Raw genomic sequence first — 15,464 nt, 5'->3', positions numbered from 1 at the left:
AGACTTAAAAAGTTGTAAAAATATTTTGGAATTTAAAAGAGTTATAAAAAGAAACAACTTGAATTATATCAAATTGAATTTTGAATTGGACTGTATGTGGTCAATGTATAAAAGTTTAAATAAATATCAGTTTATGTTGGAGATTGAGCGATGGTGGAGGGAACAGTGCTAATGATATCTATTATGTATGTTAATACATTTTTGGTGATGGTGGAGGGAACAATGTTAATGCCATCTATTATTGATGTCTATAAAGGGGGCAGATAAATATAAGAATATTATTCTTCCATCTGCTCCTTTCTGATCATGGAAATGTAAAGGAAATTTCAAATGAATTGTATTTGATTGGTATAAATAATGCATTTTCATGAAAAGAATAAAAAAGAGAGAGAGAGAGAGAGAGAGAGAGTCAACGGATGTAGAGACGAAGTCCCGCCTTACAGGTAAAAGATCCAATCAACTTCTAGATACAGACATCGCCTGTCAATCCAATTGCTAACGTGCATTAGCTACACAAGTCGGGAAAATTGGGTGTTTTAGCGTAATATGGGGTAAAGAAGCACAATTTATGATTCCAATGTTGTCAAAATTTATTGCTGATTTGAAATATGTTCTTTAATCATAATCTTGACCAACCATTTTTTAGATTTTGGTCTTTCCCCATTCAAGTAGATAGGAGCTGCACTGGCATGACTGGAAATAGCCTACTGAGAGCGTCCGAAGATGGCTGACAGTGGACTGACTTGCTAAAAAACTTTGATCGATACCCAATCATACTCAGTCCACCAGATTCAGTGACCTCATATCATCATGCCAATAATTTTAAAGCAAATCAACTCAGTTTAATTTGAGACCTCTGGAATCTTGGCATTTGAGAAGCTTGCATTTGGCAATGTGCAGATTTTGCATTCAATCATGGACGTTCAGAACAGTGCCTCTGTGTTAAATATAGCATGGCTAAAGGCATCGGTTGATGGCAGTGCAAGTCTTTCAAACTGGCATTTATTCAATCAAATTTCTGCCATTTTAAAAAGAGCAGTAGGGAGCACTGGCCTTCACAAGCAAGGTTTGAAAGCCCGGCGTTCGTATACACCCCTGCTGGGCTACAGCGTTATGCCATTTGGTTCATTAGCAGAAAAAGGACCATCTGTCCCCCCTTATCCATCTCGCCACACAAGGCCAAATAAATAACTGCCATTTAGAAAGGTCTGGACAGGAAGACTTGACATTCAGCGGACCATTTTCTTTAAGGTTAACTTTGTCCGAAAGCTGATATCAAATGCATGCACGTTGTCCAGTACAGTACCCAGTCCCAAAACCCTTTTTAAATGGATAGTTCACCATAAATTAGGCTCTGTTCTGTTCTGCCAAAGATGTCATGTGTTTCACAGAACAAAGAAAATAAACAAAGAAAGAAACAAAGGTGAGTAAATAATACCCTTTTCTTTTTTAATATTTGGGTGAACTTTTCCTTTAAAATGAGCAAGTTTCTTCAAAACTGAACAGAAAGAGAACTACAATGCCTTCGCCCTTGTGCTCTAATTTCTGCTCATAAACTATGCTTTCCTGCAACACAAAAACGACCCCAAGGACACCCTGTTACAATTCAATCTTACATGCAAAATGGAGAAATAGTTCTTTCTAAACTTAATGGCCCTATGAAGCATCATTTTTTATCGATGTTGCCAAGAGAACCTCTGGGTGTTCGTGAGGTTCCAGTAATGGTGTTACTTACAAAGAATCTGTCAATGAAATGAACTCAAGGCATTTCTCCCAGATGTCTAATGGTGCGTAACTCAAAGACAGCTCACCTTTCTGCTGTACACTGTTCAAGTGGTCCAGGGCTTCAATATGGGGGAAATGGGGCCTCTGACCTTTAATGCTTGTGGCAGCACAACATAATCAAATGTAACCTCACATTCACAGAGATGCGCACGGAAAGGTAAAAGGTCTTTCAAAAAGAAGTACATACACGCACCTCTATATGGCAACACTTGCAAAAGACTAAGAATGTTTGCAATAGAAAGTCATTCATATTCCTAAATAAACAGACACGCACAAACTTGCACACATGTACACACACACACACACCTCTCTCTCTCTCTGTTGTTCTTTGTATACAGATCCACAAAACTACACAACTTAAAGACTCTTAAAAAAAAGTTTAATGAACAAATCTGGATCTCATGTCCTAATGCATAAGGAGAAATTGTGGAGAACAATAGAGTAAAGAAAAAAGAGCAGCATCAACAATGAAAATGGATGGTGACTGAGGCTATCATACTTTCTGCCAAAATTTTTGTGGAAGAAAGCCATATTGGTCTGGAACAGCATGATAGTGAAAAAATTATGACAGAATTTTCATTTTTGGGAGAATTATCCCTTCAGGACCTGTAAGGATGGGTCAGCTTCTCAGTACCTGAAATGATCTCTTTCTTTAACATAAGGATGCATTACTGACGTCTTGCAGATTCAGTTGGATTGGATCTGATGTGTGTCCTTGCTACAAGGCATTACATCTCTACCACTCAGCAATAAATGGAGGAACAAACCAATTTCACACAGGCATGCATACTGTCAGCACACAACCCAACCAATGCCCTCAAAGAGGTACTGCTCGTACAATTAAAGATATCTGGAAATTAAGAGATATCGAGTGATTGAAGCAAGCAAAGGGGTAGTGAAACAAGAAAACCTTGACTTACATGCTGCTTTTATACATCACATTTCTTATTTCTCCAACTGTAACAACTGTTAGTTCCACAACACAGTGGATAATGAAAACCAAGATCAAAACTTGTCTTAGACACTCTGCCAGAAACAGATTCTGTGGGCGACTCACTCAGCACCAGGCTTGCCTTTTTGTGCCAAAAATGCTAATCAGAATGTCACTGCTGGTCTCTTTTGGAAGCTAGGTACAATAGGTTCATCCACAATGTCAACATTTTCTATGAAGTCACTGCAATATTATATATCCAGACTGATCTCACAGTGAAATCGGAAACAGTAGGTTGACTTCTCTTTAGCTAAAATCAATCTGTGGTTACTGAAATGCTAAATATGAAATGGGCACAAGTGAGCTTAATTTTCCAGGAGAAATATCCACAGAGGGGTAGCAAAAGTGAGTTGTATTCAGTTGTAACGGCTGTTATATAGTGAAGAGGAATGCATATAAATAAACCGTACACCCAAACACAAATCCCAAACTTAACCATCTGTGGCATAAAAATGTAATGTTAGGGGTAAAAATGCCACCTTCGAATCGTGCTCATCACTGATTATGGGAGCGCAATTATTTTCTGGTTTCAACACGGGATCCGAAAACAAGTGTTCCAGCATGCTTCCAGTTTCATCACAAGGAAAGGTAAACATGCTGAAGTCGGTGCAAAAATGTCTGATAGGAGATGCCGCTTGTCAGTGTGTCGGTGATTTGTTCTAAATATGCTTTGTGAGCCTTTATTGATATTGTATAGATATGGAAGCGCAAGCGTAGTTCTAGCAGGAAGACTAGCAGCTGTACATCATCACATCATTAGCTGGTTAATTCATAGCCAATCGCATGTAAGCCATTGCTTTATAAGTCCGCTCACAATCTATCGCATTGCTGGTTCGGTGTGCTAACACTGCAACCTCCACCACCCCACCACCACCAGTTGAGCCCCATCCCGCACGGGGATAGGCTCCTCGCCCCTGCCTCCTATCTCCGGCAGGACATGACAGTTCCGGGTACAACTCCCTCGGACCGCCGGACAGGGCCTACGCCAAAGAGAGAGACATTACTTTCTGTTTTACATCTATTAAATAAATGGCATCTTAAACTTCACTCAAGCCTGAGTGTCTTCCCGATAGAAATATAGATATGTTATATTAATATGCACATGTGCACACTAAACATGCAAGAGCAATATCAGCAGTCTATGTTTGCATTTCTGCAAGTACTCCGGTAACAACAGGATCTCCATGACACCATAGATGGGCTTTATCTTTTGTAGTGTAGAAAGGACTGAAAATCAGTCTTGCAGATTTCACCAGAGTTTTCTCTGAATCTTTGCACACATCCGATGCCCATACCAGCCCAAGGTCTCTCTCTGACTCTCTCTTCAGTGCTGGATGGAACAGAGTCTCGCTGTCAGGTCTACACTGGGCTATTTATAAAAAACAGAGGTTTCCAGATTCGGATCCAAGATGACCGTGTAGGCCTGGCACCAGGGCAGGTCCGTCCCACGCACAACCCTAAGGTTCTTACCTTCTGTTCATTGTTATTGTCCAAATTGCCAAACCCCAGCAGTGTGTTATTCAACCGCTCAAATAATGAGACAAAACATAGATGACAGTGATGTTCAAATTTTGTTTACTTTGGACTTGCATAGATGTAACAATTATATATATATATATATATATATATATATATATATATATATATATATATATACATTTTAATTAATATTACTGGACATGGTGTTACTTCCATACACAAAACTAATACCGTAGTTCACTTAAAAATGACTTTGACTTATTTTCTTATGTGGGAGACAACGGAGACCTTTTTTAAGAACATAACTGGCAATCTTTTCCATACAATGAAAGTGAAAGTGTAATGGGTCTGCTAAACTCCAAAAATGCCCGAGCTTTATCTTCATTGTACATGTTGAATTCAGCAGTTTTAAGTACAAGTGACAGAGCCTCTTTTCGTTTTAATCATATTTCAACCTTATGACAGTTACTTCTCATTGTCTCTGGAACAATGGCCTTCTGCTCCATTCAAATAATTCTCAAACTACTCAACTGCACTACAAAGAAAATAAAACATTTTATAACACATTTTTCTAAGAACAGCCACAGTGTTAATAGTAACCGTACAATACACATTCTTTTGTTGAAGGGAAAGTACACATTTTGTTCCACGCTTGTATGATCTTTCTTCCGTGGAACACAAAAGGAGATGCAAGGCCAAATGTCAGTCTCAATCACCATAAATATTATAGAATAGTGACTGAGTCTCCTTTTGTGTTTCCAAAGAAGAAAGTCATACTGTTTTGGAACATCTTGCAGATAGTCAATCTAAAGCTTTCATGATATCGCATTGTCAATCCATATTTTGGGAAGAATTTCCTTTCAATGGAAAAACAGAGGGGTTGGAAATAACAAAAAAAACGAGGAGGACTTGGAAGTTTTATGGTCACATCTAAACAACCACATGTTGTTCTCTACAATGCCAACTTGCATAAAAATGAAATGGTATCAGACAATGCTGGCTGTATGCTTTCAGCACAGCTTGCTGTTTGGAAAATCCCATTAATATTTATTTAATTCTTGATGTTCTCCACCAAAAAAGACATCTGTGATCCAGAACCATGTTTCATCCAGACAAAACTGACTATTGCAAGGTTGATGCAGCAGCCATTTTGAGCTGTGATCCTTTAATAGACAGTCAACAATCTTTGACTAAATGGTTTCAGATGCCCTTCCATCAGCTTTCCAGGCTCATTCAAGGTCCGATATTAAAATTAATAAACGCATACATGAACACGATGAGAAGATCAGCACATGGAGTCTAGATTTTTACCCTAAAAAATACATTCACCTTCCGCATAATCAACATATGAATAGTAAATTGACTATTCAAGACCAGAACATTAAAACGCAGGAATAGAATTTCTTCAACCATGAATATTTCATCTTCACGACTGCTGAATAAGTGCCGCAACACACTTGGGTTATTCCCCTCCTCCCATTCAAGATTTAAATGGCAGAGAGCAATGGTTGACAACGTAGAGGACTAAATGACTGAAATGCCACTGCTAAGTCATCACTTTTTCTCTTGAGGTAAATAAACAAGCAGTAAATATCAAGAGGAAATGAATGCAACCTGTATCCCGTGATGTATAATCCCAGTAGAACCGAAGACCCCAATGAATCTCGGCTCTCATTTACTTGTTTAATATGTTTACCAGAATGCAACGAAAGTTTCAGCAACTGTAGCGATCACATGTTTTTGACCTTCTCTGCATTTCGGTAATGAAGGGTATCTGTTATATGATTAATAGCTCAACTGGTGAACTCGAATCGTTCCATGAAATTAGCCAAGAGGCTCAACAGGAGGCCTTTTTTATGAAAAAAAAAAAAATAAAAATATTCAAAAGTCATTATTCACAGAAAAACCTTCCCTACATCAAATCTCTCAAATAAAATATGCTGAACGTTGGACATCAATTACATCAAACAACATTATTTCTTCAACCTCAAACCAGGCATGAAATGTCTTTGATAGTGGAGCTACGGTTTAGGGAAATATTGCCAGTGAATTAACTTTTGGTCTGTTTCTCCAGCATGATCTCATTATTATTTGTGGGTATTTGTAATGTTTACACGTACAGTTTTGTTGATTTGGATAGACACTGGAAAGTACAATACTGGTGTATTGACAGCAATTAAAATGCATTTAAAGTTTTAGCGCATTTCGTGGATTTATATTTGTAGTTACATTTTTATCATCTTCACAATCTATATATATTTAAAGGTGCACTTAGTAATTGTTTTAAGTTAGTCGAAGTGACTTACATTGGCTTACACTGACACTTATTGGCCTGGAGGCTGCATCATTCAAACGCAGTAGTTTTCAGTTACAGATGCCATTGTAGATATTCACTATGCAGAGTTAGCCAGAATTAATTTAATATTTGAAAGTGTCCAATAAAAGGGCAGTTACTGAGATTAAGTGAGCAGTATTCAGCTAGTCATGTGATGCTAACATGGCTGCCCCCATTAGGGTGTCCCTGCCCCATGCAGACTAAATTGTTCATCTCATATGACTGATCGTGATTTTATACATATGTTTTAAAATTACTATTCGTTTCTTCAGAAGAAAAATGTTTTAAATGAGGAAAGAATTACTGAGTTCGTCAAACCTCACCCTACTCCTGACAACTTCTCAACAATACAAAACATTTAACAGGATGATAAATGTATAGTGGCAAGAACCATAGTTACATACTAACATGTACAATATATACACACACACACACACACACACACACACACACACACACACACACACACACACACACACACACACACACACACAGGTGGCCAAAAGTTTGGAATAATGTACAGATTTTTTGATCCCACAAAAGCTCAATTTTCTGTTTTAAAAGTGTCTTTTTCTTTACAATTCTTCCCATAAGGCTGCACCCCTGAGTCTACTCTTTACTGTTGTACATGAAACTGGTGTTTAGCGGGTAGAATTCAATGAAGCTGTCAGCAGAGGACATGTGAGGTGTCTATTTCTCAAACCAGAGACTCTGATGTACTTATCCTCTTGTTTAGTTGCACATCTGCTCAACCGATTACTTCACGGAAGTTGTTTATATGTAAAATTATTTGCACGTGAGATGCGTCAGTACTTCAGTATTGTATGTTTCGGTGTTTATGCATCCGTAAGCAAATCCACATAAGCTAGAACCATACTTCAATACCAAAGAATACTCAGATCATCACGTTGGTTTCTCAAACAAAGCAACTGTATGGCTGTATACAAGACATATGGAGTACTTTTATGGTGTTTTATTGTGTATTTTGGTCCATAATCGGGCAAAAAAACACAACAAAAGAACAGATGTCGTCACTCTGAAATGTTGTTGTATAAAAAAGCTGCACGATTCTTCAAAAGTCCCCTTTTATGTTTAAAAAAATAACAGCAAATAGGTTGAGTGACATGAGAGTATATAATGACTGAATTTTCATTTTTGAGTGAACTATTGCATTAATTGCAGAATATGTGGAGAAGAAATGAAAGTACCGTATATGAGAGGTTTCTGTGTGAAAACGGTCATCTGAAGAAATACCGTACATGATGTTACATCAGACAGCCTCAAACTTCATTATGATTGTTCTGTTCTCAAACAAACATTCCTTGAATGAAAAAATGATCTTAGATTGAAATAATCTCATTCACAACACTTATCTGCAATGTTAAAGTAAAGAATGAATTATTTGGAAAGTCAACTAAAGTTGAAGTCTCTCTGCTGAACAGCCCCTGGCTCCACAGAGATGCTTTCATGCCATCATTCATTCATTCATTTTCTGCCTCACACTTACAAATGGTTCAGTTTTTTCTCTCTCTCTGAAAATGCACACTGTCGTTTACAACACCCTTGAAGTGTGTGTGCGAGAACTAAATCCTAGGAGTTTGGCACTCGCATTGATATGAATTGCCCTTTGCATCTTTCCCCATAAATCTCCACTCATTCGTTGTGAAAATGAATGTTTACTCAGCTTTGAAAGGAGCTGTAGCCTTCAAATGAATACACAGATAAATAAATGCATAACTATTAGAAAACATTTAAATGGCAAAACTGAATTATCTTCTAAATGCATAGAAACATGCTGAAGTAGTTGAGGGCATTTAGATTTAAAATGAATTTGCATTTCCTGAAGGAAATATCAGGGCATGCAAAGCAGCACAGAGTGAAAGTTTGTGGTTAAATGATTGTTGGAGAAAAGTTGTAAATCCAAATAGACTAGGCATTGGCCCCAAATAGTATGTGGACACTTTGGAGACAGTTCAGCTAAAAATTCTGTCATCCTTTATTCACCCTCACTTCGTTCCAAACCAGTATGACTTTCTTTCTTATGCGGAACACAAAAGGTTGTTTTAAAGAATATCTCACTCTGTCTTTTCAATACAATGGCAGTGTATAGTGATTCACTTCAGTTTATTAAAGAATGACCATTTAAAAATCTCCAAAACTCAAATAAAAATTGGTCCATTCAATTTGTGCATCATATTCCAAGTCTTTCAAAGGTATGCAATGTGAAACAACCCACATTTTAAGGAACTTTTCAGTTGAAAATCCATTGCAAATTTATGAGCGATATGTGAAAAGCTCAGCCTGATCTCATGAAAATAACGTGAGCGAGGCAACATTTTTGAAAAACAAAATGATGTGCTTAATTTCACATTTTGCTGAAGGTTTTTTGTGAAATGTCAATCCAAAGCGGGTGAAATGGAGTAGTGATGAGACAACGTTTTTAAGGTGAATGCTAGATGGAGGTTGTGGAGCGGGACATGGTCGTGTGTCCGTCACTGGGGAGAGATGAAGCGGTAAGGGCCATCACCTGGTGATTGTTGATATTAAACACCTGTGTCTAATTTCAGTGATGACGGAGATGGGCTTTAAAAGGCTGCCGGAGCGACAAAAAGGGGAGAGAGAGTTCAAGCCACACACCCAGAATCTCCACGCTGAAAAGCTTTGTTATTGTTTATGCGGACTGTTATAATTGAAGTTGTGTGTGAAAAGTAAAGGACTGGCTGAAAAGCACTTTTTGAGTTTTAGAAATAAAAAGTACACTTACTTGGACTGCAACCACAGCTCCCATTTAATTCCTATTGGAACCCTCCACAGAGGTTTTAATGAGTAAAAAGTACCACCCTAGCCTAAGCCTAACCAATAGTGTTCTAAAAGCAAATGAGAGGTGAACAATACAGATATTCTTACTCTAAACCAAAACCTAAACCTAACTGATAGTGTCCTTAAAACAAATGGGACATGTAAAGCACAATTTCTGAAGCAACAACGTCATCGTGTATTACTTCTATGACACTTTTGTCTCACATATCAGTTCACGTACTTGGCTAGGCTCGAAACTCGGTCTTCCAAAGTCCAACACTCGATCAGGTGAGCTACCACTCAAGCTAATCATGTCGTAATAAGTGTATACATGTAGTTTAGTTTGTAATAAAATCATAAAAATATAGTATAATTTTTCAAATGATGCGTTAAAGTGTTTTGACACTTATGTATCATAACATAGAAGTATGTGGGTAATTAAATGAAAAATACATGTTTATCAAGTCACAATCTGCCGCTTTACTCGTGATTTGTGTGAAAGTGAATAAAACGCACAGATGTTGTAGGGCTTCTGATGTTATTTCACCAAAAAACTGCAGCGAAACACAGAACGCGGCACGTAAATAATTCACACCAAACTCAGACCAAGATCAGGTTAAAACTGAAAATGTACTGATACCAAAAAGAAGGCATCTCATTGTACTGAATGAAAACATAAGTGATTTCCCTTGAAGATAAAGTGAAACTTTTCATCAGAGCAATGAGTATTTCCATTCGGCAAGGATATTTCCACACACCACTTTAACAGCTGCCCATTTCCACTTGATTTCTCAAGCATTTCTAAAATATTCACAATACCATCCTCTTCTGAAAAATCCAATCACGCTGGGGTGTTAAGAGAAAGCAATGGTATATTACATTCTTAAAGAACCTTTTGACTCTTGTCCTCTACAAGATGTTCCAGGATCATGTGTCTGATGTGTACACATACAGGTTTTGTAAGGAATAATAGAGAACAATTTCAATAGATGACTGCAATTCAATAATTCAAGGATCCAGAGTCAATTATTCTGGTATCTTTACTAGATAGTTTACTGTTGCACTGCAGTTATGTTGCACTATTGTATGTTTTGTGTGTCATATGGTGTACTACGAATAAGAGACCAGTGTATTTGCGTAAATTTATGTATACCTGACTTTTAGTATAAAGAGAATATCGTTGAAATTATTTGAATGTTACGAAGCAAGGTAGCTTGCAATTCGTCAGCATTAGCAGGCAAGATCAAGTTAGCTAAAATTATACAGATCAATCCTTATGGCACTATATTTCAGATGTTTTGCAGTTATGTAAGCTTACCTGTCCAATAAGAAGAACACCAATTCAGGGTCGGTTCTGATCCCCAAAACCGAACAAGACGTCTCTCCAGGAATCAAATGCCCTGCCGATGTTCATTCTAGTTGTCGCTCGACCACAATCATGTTCCTGCTTAGCTAGGTGGGATTCAGTAAATAAATGTTTGGCTTACTCAGAGTTTGTGTAGGAGTCGGTGTTGTGCTGGGAGCCAGATGTTTGCTGGATTCCATCTCTAAGATAACTTTACCTAGTGTTGCAGTTTGTTGTCGCTGTTGAGCAAGGCTCTTGGGAGTGCGAATAAACATCACATCCTTTGAATTTTCTCAGCAAAATCGACCCACTCCCTTTGCATGAAAATCAGCCAACAGGCTTTAATAGGAAACCTAGGAAGTCCGGGAAGGGCTTATCATTTAAGTTGTGTTACAAGCCGTTCACCCATTGGCAAAAAATAAATAAATTGTTTCATATTCCACCTTTAAAATTCAAAATACAGATATCAGTTATGTACTTCTTACTAGTCAATATAATATTGTTTTTAATCATTATTAATCATTCATTGGTGAAAATGTCCCTTTCCGATATCAATAATTGAAATGCAACTATAATTTGTTTTTCTCAAGTGGCAATATACATTTTTAAATATCAACAAGATATATTTAATTACTCTAAGTAATCAGTAATTATATTTTTTACTTGTTGAAAAAAATATTTGTTATCAAGAATGTTGCGAACGAAAGTGCAAACCTAATTACTGATAAAGAATTTGCATTTTCACAAGAAGTAATTCTATCACTGATATCAAGAATTAGCATTTTATACAGTGAAAATTGAATAGCATATACTGTATCTATAATTAATTTCCTGCATGTAATTAAATATTGAAAGGGCTAACTTTTAATGCAATCAACAATACTGGAAATTAAATCAGCACCTCGTCCTGCTAATCAATCAAATATCAAGAATTCAACAATGGCGTGGTATAAACAAACATTAACTTCTCATTTGGCTGACAAGTGTTTAAATTCAGTCCCTTATGGAGTTCCAATTCGGTAATGATGCTGCCATAAAAGTTAGCTGCCTGTAAAAATTATTTGCACTCAACAAAATGTCCTCTAGGATGTATTACAATTTCTACAACACACCAAACAAACAAGTTCTACCAATACGTTTTAGCTTTCAGTTTTATGTTCAGCCTGTGATACTGTTGGCCATTATCGACTGCCTGTATTATTTCTGCCACAATTCATTGGTCAACCGAGATAGGTTTGCACAATTTTTGTTCATCTTGGTAAAATGTGGCATTCTAAAGCAGATGCATTGACAGCCGAGGTAACTTTCTGTCACCCAACATTCCAAGTTTTGTTCAAAACACTTACACGGAAATGTTTGAGCCTACACATGTGAACAAGCAAACTAAGCAATGTTTGCACTTTAGTTCCTGCAATCAATATGTAGATTCCTGAGAAATAATATATATATATATATATATATATATATATATATATATATATATATATATATATATATATATATATATATATATATATATATATATAAGAAAATAATGGACATTCTCATTATGGTGTTAAAGTGTAAATATGTCCCTTACAAAAAATATATATATATATAAAAAAGTATTGGAGTGGTTGAGCGGGGGTGGAGAGGGGTGTTTGGTGCACAAGTGTTTTTTTTGGTGTTGCGCGTCGTAAGTGTGTCTCCAGCACATTTGGTCAGGGTTATGGTTAGCGCCTTGATGCCACGGGCATGTAATGGGGGGCTCTGTAGCACCCACATTTCCACATAGTAACCAAAATTGTTCATACTCGCAGTCATTAGCTGCACCACACCGGAAAGTCTGCCATTTTAGATTTTTTTAATATTGCTGTCTCTGAACTTTTAAATACTCCTACTAGGTGATTCATGAGACTGTCAAGACATTAAAATGCTAAATTGGGAACCGATTTTTATATATATCAAACTGTGTTTCCATGGCGACAAATTAAATTGGCAAAAATTGGGAAACAGGAAGTGCCTCATATCTTCTATGTGCAATGGGTAATTTAGAAGTATGTTTAGCCTTGGGGACTAATCACATGGATGTGGCTATTTTGGGTCACAGTCATAGCACCACCACCTGGCAGCAGGAAGCGTGGCTCTTACAACAGACTTTAAAATAGTCCTCTTTTATTCACCCAAATTGCTTCAAAATTGTTTAGAATATTGTCAAATGCCAAATGCATGAGTCACAGGAAAGCCACCGGGTGGAAACGGACCCTTGGTGCTTGTCAAACTGCTTGGTGTCATCGCTGATTGCAGCTAAATTTTTATGTTGTTGTTGTTATTTTGTCCTTTTTGGAGCTTAACGGAGGTCTCCACAAACTGTCGTTCTATAGGAAAGAGTTATCCTTTTGTGTTCCACAAAAAAAAAAAAAATACATTCAGGTTTGGAATGACGTGATTATATAATAACAGAGGTTTAATTTTTGGTGAACTACCCCTTTAACACAATCTGCATAAGGCTAAAGCATATTGTTTTATACTCACAAACCATATTGGTCACAGAAGTCCCACAGAATTCACTCAAGCATGTGGATCAAAGAAAAACTGGCGGGGATGAGAGATGAGTAGCTGTGTTATGAGATGCAAAGATTTGGAGCCTGGATCACTCCCTGAAGTGAGCTTCAAACTGGGTAGAGAAAACCTGGCAAGCTCTTCTGCTGGGAGACTCTAGTGTGCAGCATTTAAAAGCAAGAGAAATTACCCTGAAAACTATTGCACACACCTCCACGATGAACTACAAAGAATGAGACACTATACTAAATGTGAAAATGGCATATACTACAGAAAACATAATGTATTAGGACATCACCAGAAACTCTTTGGGCTCAAATTTGTTATCACGTGGGTTTTCATGAAGACAAACAAAGTTCAAGTAAATCATTCCATTATCAGAGCGTGGGCTACAGTGGTCGCACAGTAAGCAGCTAGTAAAGTGTCTATATGCATGAGATCTAAGTGAAACACAGGCTAATCTGATTAAACAGCATGAAGAGTGTTTTTTTTTTTCTATTCTTGAACTAATTCGCCAAAATGGCATTCATCTCGACTCATGTAGCAAGCTGACACCTTTTATTTCTTGCCTACTAGACAGAAGCGCAGAGTCAGGCTTAATTCAGCCCATTGCTCAGAGTTTCTCATTTGCATAATGAAAGCGAAAATTTGTGAGGAGAGGAAAAACAGCAACCAAATGAAGCTGGCAGCTAGGTAGGTGCGAGTAAAATGGAAATGTAAGTGGTTTGGCTGCGGAATTCGATTCTTGTTTGCAGACTGCCAGTGTTTTTAGTGTTAAAGAAAATGTTAAAATTAGGCTCATTTAAATTAGATCTGTTTTCCCATTAACAGACAAACTAAGACCAAACAAACACGAAAACGTTTTTAGTTGAAAAAAAAACATAGATTTTTGCTACATTAACACCACCCTACAAATTGAAATGCCATTATGCTATAATTTTTAATGAAAACTAAAACAAAAACTAAATGGAAATATTTTGGCAAACTGGAAAACATGAAAACTAACATGTTGGAAAAAGTTAAACTAAACTGAAAAATTAACAAACAAAATAAAAATGATCACAAATCAATTTAAATTTTACTTTTTGATACATGGTATATGTGACAGGGCGGAGGGTGGGGCCGGGTCGTGATTATACACACCTGGTCCCTTATCAGGATAATTAAGCCTCCAAGAGGGATAAAGGCAGATTGCGGACGGTGGTGCGACGAGAGAGAGATAGTTTACGGACATGTCTGTCATCTGTGTGTGTTTGTCTTTTGTTTAAGTTAATCATTCAAATATTGTTTATATTGCCTTTCCATTTAACTGCTTTACACTGGTGCCGGAATCCGGGAAGGAGGAGGGATATGCCGTAGTAGAGTTCTCGCCACTACCATCCACCCCAACGGAGCGACCACGAGGGGCGAAGGGGCTCGCTGCCGACCGCCTGGAGTGGGAGAACCGCTGCCAGGGGAGGGGGAGGCCCCATCTGTTCCCCGACAACGCGGCGGGGCGTTTCGTCCACCAGGGGCTGGAGGACTGCTTCCGATCTGCTCGGAGAGGCGTGGCTGTCGTCCGTTAGAGGGTGGAGGAGTGGCTGAGGAACAAGCTACGGCGTATTGGAGAACTGGCGAGTAAGTGTTTTTTTCATATCTCTCTCACTGCCAATCCGCGTTGGCCTTTTCCCTCTCGTTTCAATTTTACAGTGTTTTTTTGGGGGGTACTACACTGTTACAGTAAGTACCCCCCCATTTTTTACATTTCTGTTTCCCTCCCCTTGTCCACTCCCTCATTCAGGTAGATGGGGATGACCTGCCGGCAGACGGGGCTTAGGGCACGCCCTTCCCCAGGGAAAGGGGGGGGGGGGGTGTATGTCATGCCGGGGGCTCCCCTGGCTAGGGAGGAATGTGACAGGGTGGAGGGCGGGGCCGGGTCGTGATTATACACACCCGGTCCCTTATCAGGCTAATCAAGCATCTGAGAGGGATAAAGGCCGATTGCGGACGGTGGTGCGACGAGAGAGAGATAGTTTACAGACATGTCCGTCGTGTGTGTGTTTGTCTTTTAAGTGAATCATTAAAATATCGTTTATATCGCCAGGCCGTTTCTCGCCTCCTCCTTTCCATTGAACTGCTTTACAGTATATTATAAAAGTTTGCAACCCACCTAAATTAAACATGAAAATAGCACTAGATGGCAACAGTCT

General features: G+C 38.1%; 1 protein-coding gene across 2 annotated transcripts in view; it reads right to left on the bottom strand.

Moving 5' to 3' along the window:
- LOC127623698 (kelch-like protein 29) overlaps positions 1–15,464 on the bottom strand; it is a 309,133-nt gene that overhangs the window by 191,816 nt on the left and 101,853 nt on the right. The gene's annotated exons all lie outside the window — the stretch shown is intronic.

The sequence above is a fragment of the Xyrauchen texanus genome, chromosome 30 (genome assembly GCF_025860055.1).
Source record: "Xyrauchen texanus isolate HMW12.3.18 chromosome 30, RBS_HiC_50CHRs, whole genome shotgun sequence".
Lineage (NCBI taxonomy): Eukaryota > Metazoa > Chordata > Actinopteri > Cypriniformes > Catostomidae > Xyrauchen > Xyrauchen texanus.
Note: the sequence above shows the minus strand (reverse complement) of the source record. Positions and strands in the feature narration are given on the sequence as shown.